The sequence below is a fragment of the Bubalus kerabau genome, chromosome 5 (assembly GCF_029407905.1).
Source record: "Bubalus kerabau isolate K-KA32 ecotype Philippines breed swamp buffalo chromosome 5, PCC_UOA_SB_1v2, whole genome shotgun sequence".
Taxonomy (NCBI): Eukaryota; Metazoa; Chordata; class Mammalia; order Artiodactyla; family Bovidae; genus Bubalus; species Bubalus kerabau.
The window spans coordinates 65,010,977-65,024,744 of record NC_073628.1 but is presented as its reverse complement, the minus strand read 5'-3'; the positions used below and the strand labels follow the sequence as shown (position 1 = coordinate 65,024,744).

The window sequence follows — 13,768 nt, the reverse complement described above, 5'->3', positions numbered from 1 at the left end:
TTCCTTGTCACTGCCCAAACTGAATGTTAAGATTATAACTGAAGGTTGATCTAAGAATTTGAGGGGGAACTAAACTTAATCACCAGAGTAAAACTATCCTATGTTCTCAGATGTATGCACCTAGATCTGAGAAGTATATATAGACATTCTAGTAAACAAACTTATTAGTCTTAAATTCACTAAAATGTTTCATTTCCTCCCCTTAAAATTTATTAGGACCATTTGTTCTCTAATTTGAAGATTCTGTATCCCTGCCATAATGGAGGGAGATAGAAGTGCTTAGTCACATAGTCCTGTCTGACTCTGCAACCCCATGAACTGAAGACCGCCAGGTTCCTCAGTCCGTGAAAATTTTCCAGGCAAGAATACTGGGTTGCCATGCCCTTCCCCACGGGATCTTCCCAACCCAGGGTTCGAACCCAGAGCTCCTGCATTGCTGATGGATCTTTTACCATCTGAGCCACCAGGGGAAAAAGTGAAAATAGGATAGCAAAATGTACTGTAAAATTTTTAATAAAGGAAAGGGGCTTCCTTTGCTTCTATTGGTGAAGAACATGCCTGCCAATGCAAGACTTGGGTTTGATCCCTGATTTGGGAAGATACCCTGGAGGAGGAAATGGCAATCCACTCCAGTATTCTTGCCTAGACATTCTTGCCATGGACAGAAGAGCCTGGAAAATATGGTCCACAGGGTCCCAAAGAGTCAGACACATTGAAGCAACTTAGCATACATGCATGAACAAGAAAATAGAATTGGAAGACCAGAAAGGGGAACTCTCACACCCAATGACACCTCAGAGTTCAATAAGAAGTGGAAAGACTCGGGACTCAGCCAATGAAAAGCTATGACTTCTTGTTTCCTTAGTCCTCCCAACATCCTTTTCCATCTATAAGGCTTTCTTTTTCCTTCATTTTCTGAGGAATTTCAGATGTCTTGCCATGGTTGCAGACCCTGAATTGAAATTCTCTGCCTATCCCAAATAAGCCTGTCTTTGCTGGAGAAATATCAGCAGTCTGTTTACTTCAGATGCACAGTACTTTAGAAATACTAATTTTATTTGAAAACTCACTGCTAAGGCATATGAAATAAAGTGTCTAACCAATGATTCACAGTAATTTGGCTCTACTTTGCTTCACTTAAATGTCTGACAGATATTCAGCCTCATGGATGTTTTTCTTAGAAAACTACTAGAATTCATAAGCAAATAAATGTTTTTTAGATGAATACATAACTCTTTAATACATAACTCCTGAATGTGAAGTCAAGTGGGCCGTAGGAAGCATCACTATGAACAAAGCTAGTGGAGGTGATGGAATTCCAGTTGAGCTATTTCAAATCCTAAAAGATGATGCTATGAAAATGCTGCACTCAATATGCCAGCAAATTTGAAAAACTCAGCAGAGGCCACAGGACTGGAAAAGGTCAGTTTTCATTCCAATCCCAAAGAAAGGCAATGCCAAAGAATGCTCAAACTACTGCACAGTTGCACTCATCTCACACGCTAGTAAAGTAATGCTCAAAATTCTCCAAGCCAGACTTCAACAATCCAGATTGTTTTAACTTTAACTTCCAGATGTTCAATCTGGATTTAGAAAAGGCAGAGGAACCAGAGATCAAATTGCCAACATCAGCTGGATCATCAAAACAGCAAGAGAGTTCCAGAAAAACATCGATTTCTGCTTTATTGACTATGCCAAAGCCTTTAACTGTGTGGATCACAATAAACTGTGGAAAATTCTGAAAGAGATGGGAATACCAGACCACCTGACCTGCCTCTTGAGAAACCTGTATGCAGGTCAGGAAGCAACAGTTAGAACTGGACATGGAACAACAGACTGGTTCCAAATAGGGAAAGGAGTACATCAAGGCTGTATATTGTCACCCCGCTTATTTAACTTCTATGTAGAGTATATCATGAGAAACACTGGGCTTGAGGAAGCACAAGCTGAAATCAAGATTGCCAGGAGAAATATCAATAACCTCAGATATGCAGATGACACTACCCTTATGGCAGAAAGTGAAGAACTAAAGAGCCTCTTGATGAAAGTGAAAGAGGAGAGTGAAAAAGTTGGCTTAAAGCTCAACATTCAGAAAACAAAGATCATGGCATGTGGTCCCATCACTTCATGGGAAATAGTTGGAGAAACAGTGGACACAGTGGCTGACTTTATTTTTTGGGGCTCCAAATCACTGCAGATGGTGATTGCAGCCATGAAATTAAAAGACACTTACTCCTTGGAAGGAAAGTTATGACCAACCTAGACAGCATATTCAAAAGCAGAGACATTACTTTGTCAACAAAGTTCTATATAGTCAAGGCTATGGTTTTTCCAGTAGTCATGTATGGATGTGATAGTTGGACTATAAAAAAAACTGAACACCAAAGAGTTGGTGCTTTTGAACTGTGATATTGGAGAAGACTCTTGAGAATCCTTTGGACTGCAAGAAGATCCAACTAGTGCATCCTAAAGGACATCAGTCCTGGGTGTTCTTTGGAAGGACTGATGCTGAAGCTGAAACTCCAATTCTTTGGCCGCTTGAAGTGAAGAACCGACTCATTGAAAAAATACCTCATGCTGGGAAAGGTTGAAGGTGGGAGGAAAAGGGGATGACAGAGGATAAGATGGTTGGATGGCATCACCGACTCCATGGACATGAGTTTGAATAAACTCCAGGAGTTGGTGGTGGACAGGGAGGCCTGGTGTGCTGCAGTCCATGGGATCACAAAGAGTGGGACAAGACAGAGCAACAGAACTGAACTGAAGAAGGACAGTTTTTTAAAAGTAGATTTTTTAAAAAACAAATAAAATCCTTCACTAATCCTTGCTAGGAAAACATTCATCAATTAAGTTAATATCCAAATATTTTCCCCTATTTTCTAAATGTTGTTTGTGATTTGATTGTATGGGGAAATTCTCAGATAAGTTGGCTACTGTTTGACTATATCAGTCTATTTTACATCCCATACTTTTTTTTTTTTTTCATTTTATTTTTTAACTCTACAATATTGTTATGGTTTTGCCATATATCAAAATGAATCTGCCACAGGTATACATGTGTTCCCCATCCTTAACCCTCCTCCCTCCTCCCTCCCCATACCATCCCTCTGGGTCGTCCCAGTGCATCAGCCCCAAGCATTCAGTATCGTGCATCGAACCTGGACTGGAAACTCGTTTCATATATGATATTATACATGTTTCAATGCCATACTTTTGAATAATTTTTGTTTTTTGGATGAATTCCAAGAGAAATAAGGCATTACTAATCGATGCACATAAAACTTATTTATCAACCTCTTATTGGTATCTACCTTATCATTGTATTGTTGTTCTTGACCAGTTGCTCAGTCATATTCAACTCTTTGCAACCCTGTGGACTGCAGCATGATAGGCTTCCCTGTCGTTCACTATCTCCCTGAGTTTGCTCAAACTCATGTCCACTGAGATAGTGATGCCATCCAACCATCTCATCCTCTATTGCCCCCTTCTTCTCTTGCCCTTAATCTTTCCTATCATCAGGGCCTTTTCCAATGAGTCAATGTTCGCTTCAGGAAGCCAAAGTATTGGAGCTTCAGCTTCAGCATCAGTCCTCCAATGAATATTCAGGGTTGCTTTCCTTTAGGATTGAAAGTTTTGATCTTCTTGCAGTCCAAGGGATTCTCAAGAGTCTTCTCCAGCACCATAGTTCAAAAGCATCAATTCTTTGGTGCTCAGCCTTCTTTGTTAGTCCAACTCTCACATCCAAGCATGACTACTAGAAAAACTATAGCTTTGATTAGATGTACCTTTGTAGGCAAAATGATGTCTCTGTTTTTTAATACGTTGTACACACGTTTCTCAGGTGGCAGGTAAGTTGGTCTGGTATTCCCATTTCTTGAAGAATTTTCCACAGTTTGTTGTGATCCACATTGTCAAGGGCTTTAGCCCAAACAATGAAGCAGAAGTAGATGTTTTCTGGAATTCCCTTGCATTTTATTTGATGCAACAGATGTTGGCAATTTGATCTCTGGTTCCTCTGCCTTTTCTAAATCCAGCTTGAACATCTGGAAGTTAAAGTTAAAACAATCTGGATTGTTGAAGTCTGGTTTGGATAATTTTGAGCATTACTTTACTAGTGTGTGAGATGAGTGCAACTGTGCAGTAGTTTGAGCATTCTTTGGCATTGCCCTTCTTTGGCATTGGAATGAAAACTGACCTTGTCTAGTCCTGTGGCCACTGCTGAGTTTTCCAAATTTGCTGGCATGTTGCCCGTAACACTTTAACAGCAGCATCTTTTAGGATTTGAAATGGCTCAGCTGGAGTTCTATCACCTCCACTAGCTTTGTGGTAATGTTTCCTAAGGCCCACTTGACTTTGCACTCGAGGATGTCTGGCTCTAGGTGAGTGATCACACCATCATAGTTATCTGGGTCATTAAGACCTTTTTTTGTACAGTTCTTCTGTGTATTCTTGCCACCTTTTCTTAATATCATCTGCTTCTGTTAGTTTCATACCATTTCTGTCCTTTTTTGTGCCCATCTTTTTATGAAATGTTCCCTTAGTATCTCCAATTCTCTTGAAGAAATCTTGTCTTTCCCATTCTAATATATTCCTCTATTTCTTTGTATTTTTCACTTAAGAAGGCTTTCTTATCTTTACTTGCAATTCTTTGAACTCTTCATTCAGAAGGGCATATTTTTCTTTTCTCCTTTGCCTTTTGTTTCTCTTCTTTTCTCTGCTATTTGTAAGGCTTCCTCAGACAGCCATTTTGCCTTTTCACATTTCTGTTTCTTGGGGATGACTTTGATCACTGCTGTACAATGTTATGAACCTCCATCCATAGTTCTTCAGGCACTCTGTTTATCAGATCTAATCTCTTGAATCTATTTGTGACTTCCCCTGTAAAACTGTAAGGGATTTGATTTAGATCATACCTGAATGGCCTAGCAGTTTCCCCTTTTTTTTCTTCTGAATTTAATTTAATTCTGAAATTTGAAATAAGGAGCTGATGATTTAAGCCACAGTCAGCCCATGTCTTGTTTTTGCTATAGATCTTCTCCACCTTCAGCTGGAAAGAATATAATCAATCTGATTTCTGTGTTGACCGTCTGGTGATGTCCATGTGTAGAGTTGCCTCTTATGTTGGAAGAGGGTGTTTGTTATGACAAGTGTATTCTCTTGGCAAAACTCTGTTAGCCTTTGCCCTGCTTCAGTCTGTACTCCATGGCCAAACTTGCCTATTACTCCAGGTATCTCCTGACTTGCTACTTTTGCATTGCTGTCCCCTGTGATGATGAGGACATCATTTTTGGTGTTTATTTCTAAAAGTCTTGTAGGACTTCATAAAACCATTCAGCTTCAGCTTCTTTAGCACTAGGTGTTGGGGCATAGACTTAGATTACTGTAATATTGAGTGATTTGCTTTGTAAGTGAACAGAGATCATTCAGTTATTTTTGAAGTTGCACCTAAGTATTGCATTTGAGACTGCCCAACTCTTTGCGACCTCATGAACTGAGCCTGCCAGGCTCCTCTGTCCATGGGATTTCCCAAGATAGTCTCCCTTCACCAGGGGATCTTCCCAACCCAGGGGTTGAACCTGGATCTCCTGTATTGAAGACAAATTCTTTACTGTCTGAATTAAAAAATGATTATCACAAAAAATTAGTTAATACATGCTTTGCTTCATATATTTACAGTTTTATTGAAAAGCTTTAGCATCTACTCCTTTGGTAGCTTGCAAATAAACAACAAAAGAATGTTAACTGCAGTCCCCTACTGTACCCTACATTCCCAGAACTTCTCAAGCATATTCTAGAAGCTTTCACATTTTGATCACCTTCACTCATTTCCTCCACCTGTCTCTGTTCCAAATAGCCACCTATCTACTCTCTGTTCCTGTGAATTCACTGTTTGCAGAGGGTGGGGAAAAAAGAAAACACTTATGCATGGTTAGTGGGTTGGTGTGAATGTTAATTGGTGCAGCCATTTTTGGTAATTGGTTTGAGAGTTTCTCAAAAAAAATAATAGGACAATAGCGCTACCATAAGATCCAGCAGTTTTACTTTAGATATAGATCTGAAGGAAGATTAAATCACTATCCTGAAGAGGTATTTGCACCTCCACATCACTGCAACATTATGTATTATAGCCAAAATATGAAAACAACTTGTGTCCAATGACCAATGAATGGATTAAAAAAAAATTGTGGTGTGTGTGTACATATATATGGTCAATGTACTGCTATGGTAGAAAATGTGAAAAATATAAAAAGTATATGGAAATATCTCCTCCTCTAATTTCCATCTTCTGTCTACCTAGTTCCTATCTTCCTTAATACTTTGATAGTAGCTACTGATCCTAGGACTTGAGAGTAATGGTTTTTTTGGGAACATTTTTTAAATGTTCTTTGCAAATGTGCCTGTTTAGATTTTATCTCTACATATGACATTTATAAAATATAGCTTTATATGTGGTGTTTTCATTGTGGCTTATTTGTTTTTCTTTACTATCCCCCCAAATGGAGATTGCTTTTGCTTTTTTAAAAAATTATGGTTTGAAGAGACTTTTCTAATTTGTAATTTTATGGTACAATGATCTGAAATTTTTATACTATTTCTATTTTTTGAAATTATTGGAATATACCTTGTGTGTTAACATGAAGTCAATGTTTGTAAATAGTGAATGAAAACCGGAAAAGATGTGCCCTATTTTCAGGTTCTAAATTATGATATATGTCAATCATATATATCCAATTAATTGTATTAAATACTACTATATATTTTTTGTTCTATTCATTACACATGGGGTAAAAGTCTTTACTAGCCATTTCCAATGATTTGTTTCTCTTTCTCCTATATGAATGTCATTTGCTGTTATCTTCATTTTTAATATTTTTAGCATTATATAATGTTATTACTGATGTCATTTTATGTTTTTACCCAGATTATACCTATTTTGATAAAATTGTCTTAGTTTTCTATTCATGAATATTAAAGAATTGATGCTTTTGAACTGTGGTGTTGGAGAAGACTCTTGACAGTCCCTTGGACTGCAAGGAAATCCAACCAGTCTATCCTAAAGGAGACCAGTCCTGGGTGTTCATTGGAAGGACTGATGTTGAAGCTGAAACTCCGATACTTTGGCCACCTAATGCAAAGAGCTGATTCATTTGAAAAGACCCTGATGTGGGAAAGATTGAGGGCAGGAGGAAAAGGGGACGACAGAGGATGAGATGGTTGGATGGCATCATCAACTCAATGGACATGGGTTTGGGTGGAACCTGGGAGTTGGTGATGGACAGGGAGGCCTGGTGTGCTGCGGTTCATGGAGTTGGAAAGAGTCAGACACGGCTGAGTGACTGAACTGAACTGAACCCTTTATTTATTATAAGATTCTGTTCAATGGCGATTTGAGCTAGTCTTAGCTGGGGAGGGGATGTTTTCTGTCTTAGATGGCTTCACTTTGCTTCTAACCCAAGGTACCAGATTGGCTGGAGACTGGCACATGTTGTAGGGCCTCATCTTGTCATCTGGATGTCTGGTGTCTTGTCACTAGTTTCTAGGGTGTCTCATCTTCCAAATAGGCCAGGGCAACTTGTTCCCCAAACAGTGAGACTTTTGCAGCTCTGTAGAAAGTGTTCCATAAGTTGGAGCTGGCATTGCATCACTCCTGTGACTTCCTATCATCTCAAACATGTCTCAAGACCAGTTCAGATACAAGAGGAGGGGAATAAACTCCACTGTTTAATGGGAGTAACTTTAAAGTTACACTGCCAAGGGCATGTCTCTAGGAAGGAATAAAGAATGTGGCTAATGTTACATGAGAACGTGCTGTGGTCTGTGCATTTATATCAGTGTAAATGGCACCCCACTCCAGTACTCTTGCCTGGAAAATCCCATGGATGGAGGAGCCTGGTGGGCTGCAGTCCATGGGGTCGCTAAGAGTTGGACAGGACTGAGCAACTTCACTTTCACTTTTCATTTTTATGCACTGGGGAAGGAAATGGCAACCCACTCCAGTGTTTTTGCCTGGAGAATCCCAGGGACGGGGAAGCCTGGTGGGCTGCTGTCTATGGGGTCGCACAGAGTCGGACACGACTGAAGTGACTTAGCAGCAGCAGCGGCAGCAGCAGCAGGGAAGGAGTCAAAAGAAAAATATTTTCTTAAACGTGTGCCTATTTAGTGTTGGTTGCCTTTGTTCTTAGAAATTGGGTTCGTTTATGTCCCTAAGGGCTTTATAAGTGTTCTTTGCCTGTGTTGTAGTGTTAGATGGAGAAACCTGCGACCAGTATGATTTTTCTTTCTATGATTTGATTTGTTTTCTTTGTTAGATGTTCAAGAACTCTTACTTTATATTAGAAGAATAATACCTTTGATAGGGTATCCTTGTGTTAACTATTATACCTCAGTGTTCCACACTATATGGTATTCTCTTTCAGTATGTAGAACTGAATTATCTCTCATTTTTGGTAAATGTTTTCAATTCCAGCTTACTTTTTTCTCACTGGAGACTCTAATCTGTCATATGTTGGTGTTCCTTACTGTATTTTTTATGTCTATTTTGCCTCTAACACTTCTAATTCCTTTTAAGCGTTTTCTATCATCGTTCTCCTTTCTCTTCCCTCCCCTTTCCTCCTTTGTCTGTGTTTCTCTTTCTCTGTCTCTCTTTCTCCCTCCTCCTCTCCCTCCATCCATTCTGTATGACTCTCCATCTGTCCATTTATCTATCTATCCATCCGTTGTCTATTACCCATCTGTCCACCTAATCTAATCTCTCTGGTGTTGCCTATGATCTTCACCCCTGCTCTCTGTCTCGCTCTTTCTGTCTCCTCCATCCCTTCTCTCTCTCTCTCTACCTATTCCATTTTATCTCTCATCTTCCCTTCAGCTTCCTCCCTCCCTCCTTCCCACTCTGCCTTCCTTCCTTTTCTTTCCTTCCTTTTCCATTTTCTGTCTCTTGCTGTGACGTAACAGTGATAATTATTCTTCCCTATCCTTTCAATTTCCTATTTCTGTGACTATTTTTTTTTTCTGTATTTCATACGTTCGTTCTGTCATCTCATATGTTCTCTGCTTAGGTTTTTCCTTTTTACCCATTTCTTCCCTGAGCTCTCCTCATACTACCTTGTCATTTTTATAGAGAAAATTAAAATGTAGGTCATATTTAAATTTATTATAAATTTTTAATGAACCACATTCATTTTCTTTTTGGCAGTGTTCTTTTGGCAAGTGTTCAAAAAGTGATGTTCAATTTTCCAATCTTGTCTTCATTTTCCTTATCCTTCTGAGCATGCTGCATCATTGTCATGTTTATCACTCATATTTGACTCTGTATGTTTTCCTGAATCAACAATCATTGGCCAAGCTTCTTCTAGACAGAAAATGTTTCCAGGCTGTCTGGCATTTGCAACGCAGAAGGACTCTTCTTGTCTGATGCATCAAATGGAGATTATGTCATTAAAATTGTCCTGTCCTATTTGCTTTTGCTGTAGCTTAATTCCCCCCAGCTCCTCACTAATTCTTAAACTACTAATTCCAGTGTCTATGTATTTGATTGCAAATAAGAAGTAAATAATTTGCACATCAGGGCTTCTCCTACTAAGTGTGTTTTGTTTTGTGTTTTTTGTTTGTTTGTTTTTTTCTAGTGTTTTCTGAGATCCTATTATCTGATCCTCTTTTTTTAATTAATTTATTTTTAAATTTTATTTTATTTTTAAACTTTACAATATCCTCTTTCTTTATGTGTTTCTTTTCTTTACATTCTTTCAAATGGGTTCTACCATCTCTTCTAGCTGTGACACAGGTTGAAACTGAAGCTTAGCTGTTACCTACTCCTACCAAAAATAGGTATATCTTTTTATATTTCTTATCTTTATTATATTTAAATGCACTATATAAAGACTGAAGGAATTAAAAATTTAGAATCCATGTCTCTGTTCACAACAATGTATTATTAGTCATATTTATTTCACAAGTGAGGAAATTAGAGCACACAGATATTAAGGTGTACACACTAAATTAGGTAACCGGTTAGGACGAGTGATAGGACTCTACTCAGGGAATCTGGCCCCAGAAGCTACACTCAGACATAGATAATATTCCTGAGAATTCACATATGGATCTAGTTCTAGGTTATAAATAATTTCCCAAGTAGAGCAAAATATTTTCTTCAAATAAAACTACCTGTTATTAAAGATATATTTCCAAAACCATACTTTATTTCATGAATTCTCATCTGGAAATTGTAGTAACTAGTGCTCAGTCGTTGCCTATTACACCAACTCAACAAATGTATTTATATTTATAAAAAGGTATGCCTATTCTCTTATGTAGGTTTATATACATAACTGTTCTTTATGTTTAAATTGGTTTTAAATCAATTTTGTTTTACAGTCTTTTAAATTGGAACAACTTTGCTTATCTTTGTATGAATTTTGTTTAACTGCTGTTTCAAAAAGAGTACATTTTGTTTTTTTCTGACATCACCTTCATAGCTGTATTCATACCCTAGTCCTTGTATTCTGTTTTTTATTTTTCACATGAAAAAATTTTGTCACTGAACATTTTTTTGTTTGTTTTTCATGTTCTGTATGTTATATTCTCTTTCTGTTTTATTATTCAGTTTATTTTTCAACTTTTCCTTTTCTCTGTGTTCTAAAAAGCTGAGAGTTCTGTCATAAGTTTGTGCTATTATTTAAAAAACTCACTCTTCTGCAAGTGTTGGGAGTTACGTCCACATGGAGAATGTCTTTCTGTTTGTTGACTTTGATATTTGAGTAAAAATTCTATGTTTACTTAATTTTATTGTTACTTTTTCTTAATATTTAGCTTTAACTTCTGAATGAATGTGTCCTATGTGTTCTGTGAGGTGACTTTATTTCAATTTATTTCCCGTATCTCATTCGCCTATGATAGTTTATTTCCTTATGTTTTGCTGTAGAACTCATACCAATGATAAAACAGAGTAAATAGATTGTAAACATTCTTTTCTTTTTCTATTTTTGAAAGTAAATAGTAATTATTTCTAAGTGTTTTTTAAAATATAAATTTATTTATTTTAATTGGAGGTTAATTACTTTGCAATATTGCATTGGTTTTGCCATACATCAACATGAATCTGCCATAGGAATACACGTTTTTAAAGATTCTTACATTTATTGTATTTCTTACACCTATTATATTTCTTATTTTACTTTCTAGAGTTGAGTATAGTTCAATAACAGAAAACTCAAGAGATTGTTTAAACATTAAGTCTTGTTACTTTCTGTGTTAGGTTAAAAGTTTTCAACAGCTTGATTAAATACTAAATTGACCAGTGTTGACTCAATGTACCTGCCAGATTTTCAGGAAACATTGCTTTGCTGGTTGATAAAGTCATTTGCCTTGGTTTATGCTTTTTCCTTTTTACTTACAGTATCTCATATGTACAATGTGGAAAAGTATCATTTTGAAATTTAAAGAAATATATAGTTTGTGACAATTTAGACTATGTTAAAAATATTTATTGAAAATGTCACAAATGGCATTGCTAAAACAATGAACTATATTTATTCAATCAGTACAGAAAAACATTTGAAAGTTGGGATCTAGGGAAGCTGAAATTTTTGCTAAGATATTAATAGTTTATACATATTTAATGGTAAATGCTTCATTATAAGAAAAACCATTACATTAGAGCTGAGAAAGAGAAAGTATAGAATCTTCATCAGAAACATATGATGACTCAGGGTAATCATTTGAAAAAAGAGATTTTGATCTAGACTTATGAAATAAAGAGAATTGTCAAGACCACTCTAATTTTGTAATATGCAATATTGTATTTTCCTCATATGACAATGAATGTATTAAAATAATAATGAATAAGCCAAATTTTATTTCAGAAATAAATCTTTTGTCAAGAAATTAAATATCCAAAATCTAATATAATGCATTATTTAATTAATTCCCAGTCTCTGAAGAGTCTGTTTTCTGTATTGGTGATGATGGTTGAGGCAGTGAAGTTTTGGCTAATGTATTTCTGAAGTCACCTGGCTAGCAAGAGCTACAATTCCTGGTTACATCTACTAGGCGTTGGTACGCAATTTTTACAAAATGAAATAAGATGTTCTCAATGTGAGTATAATTTTTCTTTGACAGATATTATCAGTTAATCAGTTAATATAGATTGTTTCTTATGTAATCTTTAAGCATTTTCAAGATAAAAAGGCAAAAGAGCAAGTTTTAAGTTTAAGCTTGGAAATAAAATAAAAATTTACAAAATATGTAATAATAAGATATGTATGTATATAACTATGGTTAGTGGTGCTTTAGTTGCTAAGTCATGTCCGACTCTTTTCAACCCCATGGACTGTTGCCCGCCAGGCTCCTGTGTCCATGGGATTCTCCAGGAAAGAATACTGGAGTAGGTTGCCATTGCCTTCTCCACTATATAACTATAGATATATGCATATATTACTATAAATATGTACTACTAAACACTAAAAACCTTTACTGGTAAAGCTTGAATGATTGAATAGTTAAAGCACAATGATAATGAATAAGTTGGAAAGCCACATGACTAATTTACTAATATAATAATACAGTACAAAAGTGGATAGATGGAAAATATGGATAAAAAGCTATAGAATTTAGATCATCAGCTGATAAATTTCAGCATCTTTATAATGGAATTTTGAGCAGAAGAAATAGAGTGAATGGCTACAAACAATTCTAAGAAATGCTAAAAAGGAAAATTTTAACTAACTGAAGAAAACAGAATATCAAAAATTTAGAGTCCATTGAGTGCCAACCAAACAAACTCCCTGTTGATGGTTTCCTAAAAAACCATCTAAGAACTAAAAAAATAGATGTGAGAATAAGAATCACGTCCCTCAAATTTGATAATTTGAATTATCAAATTCAGATAATAGAAATCAATAGAATATCTTTGCTGAGGAAAAACAACTCTCAACTAGGATATGTCCACACCATGTAAGACTTAATAGAAATTTGAAGTGAGTTGAAGATATTCTCAGTCATTCTCTGACTCAAATTTCACTACCCACGGAAACTACAAAAAGAATTGTTAGCATGTATACTGCAGCAAGAAGTATATAATGAATTCAGGGGAAGACAGTTGGGTAAATAAAGCAATTAAAAATAAATAGAACAAAAAACAAGAAAGAAAGTAGCTGCTGCTGCTAAGTCGCTTCAGTCGTGTCCGACCCTGTGCGACCCCATAGACTGCAGTCCACCAGGCTCCCCCGTCCCTGGGATTCTCCAGGCAAGAACACTGGAGTGGGTTGCCATTTCCTTCTCCAAAGCATGAAAGTGAAAAGTGAAAGTGAAGTCGCTCAGTTGTGTCCGACTCCCAGCGACCCCATGGACTACAGCCTACTAGGCTCCTCCGTCCGTGGGATTTTCCAGGCAAGAGTACTGGAGTGGGGTGCCATTGCCTTCTCCAAAATAAAGTAGCAGGAATTCCAAATTGAATTCATGTTATATGACAATCACTAACTATATTGGTTGCAGTGTTTTTTGTTGTTTATTTTTTGTCTTTGGCTGTTCCAAACTGTCATGCAAATTAAATGCTGTTTTAAAACAGTGTGTTATTTAAAATAACATATTTGTAGTAAATAAAGATGCCAGCTGTACACTTGCTACTCAGGTAGGCCAATGTGTTATTTAGGATCCTACTCCTTGCTATTTTAATTTTCCCATTCTACTTCTTTGTAGTTGGCTCCAGTCTCAGTTACAACCTTCGTTGGATAACCCTAAGATCATCTCTGTGTCTCTTTTCACATACAAGGGG

General features: G+C 36.7%; 1 protein-coding gene across 30 annotated transcripts in view; it reads left to right on the top strand.

Moving 5' to 3' along the window:
* The window catches only part of LOC129652815 (craniofacial development protein 2-like), a 641,831-nt gene that overhangs the window by 12,811 nt on the left and 615,252 nt on the right, over positions 1 to 13,768 (top strand). The gene's annotated exons all lie outside the window — the stretch shown is intronic.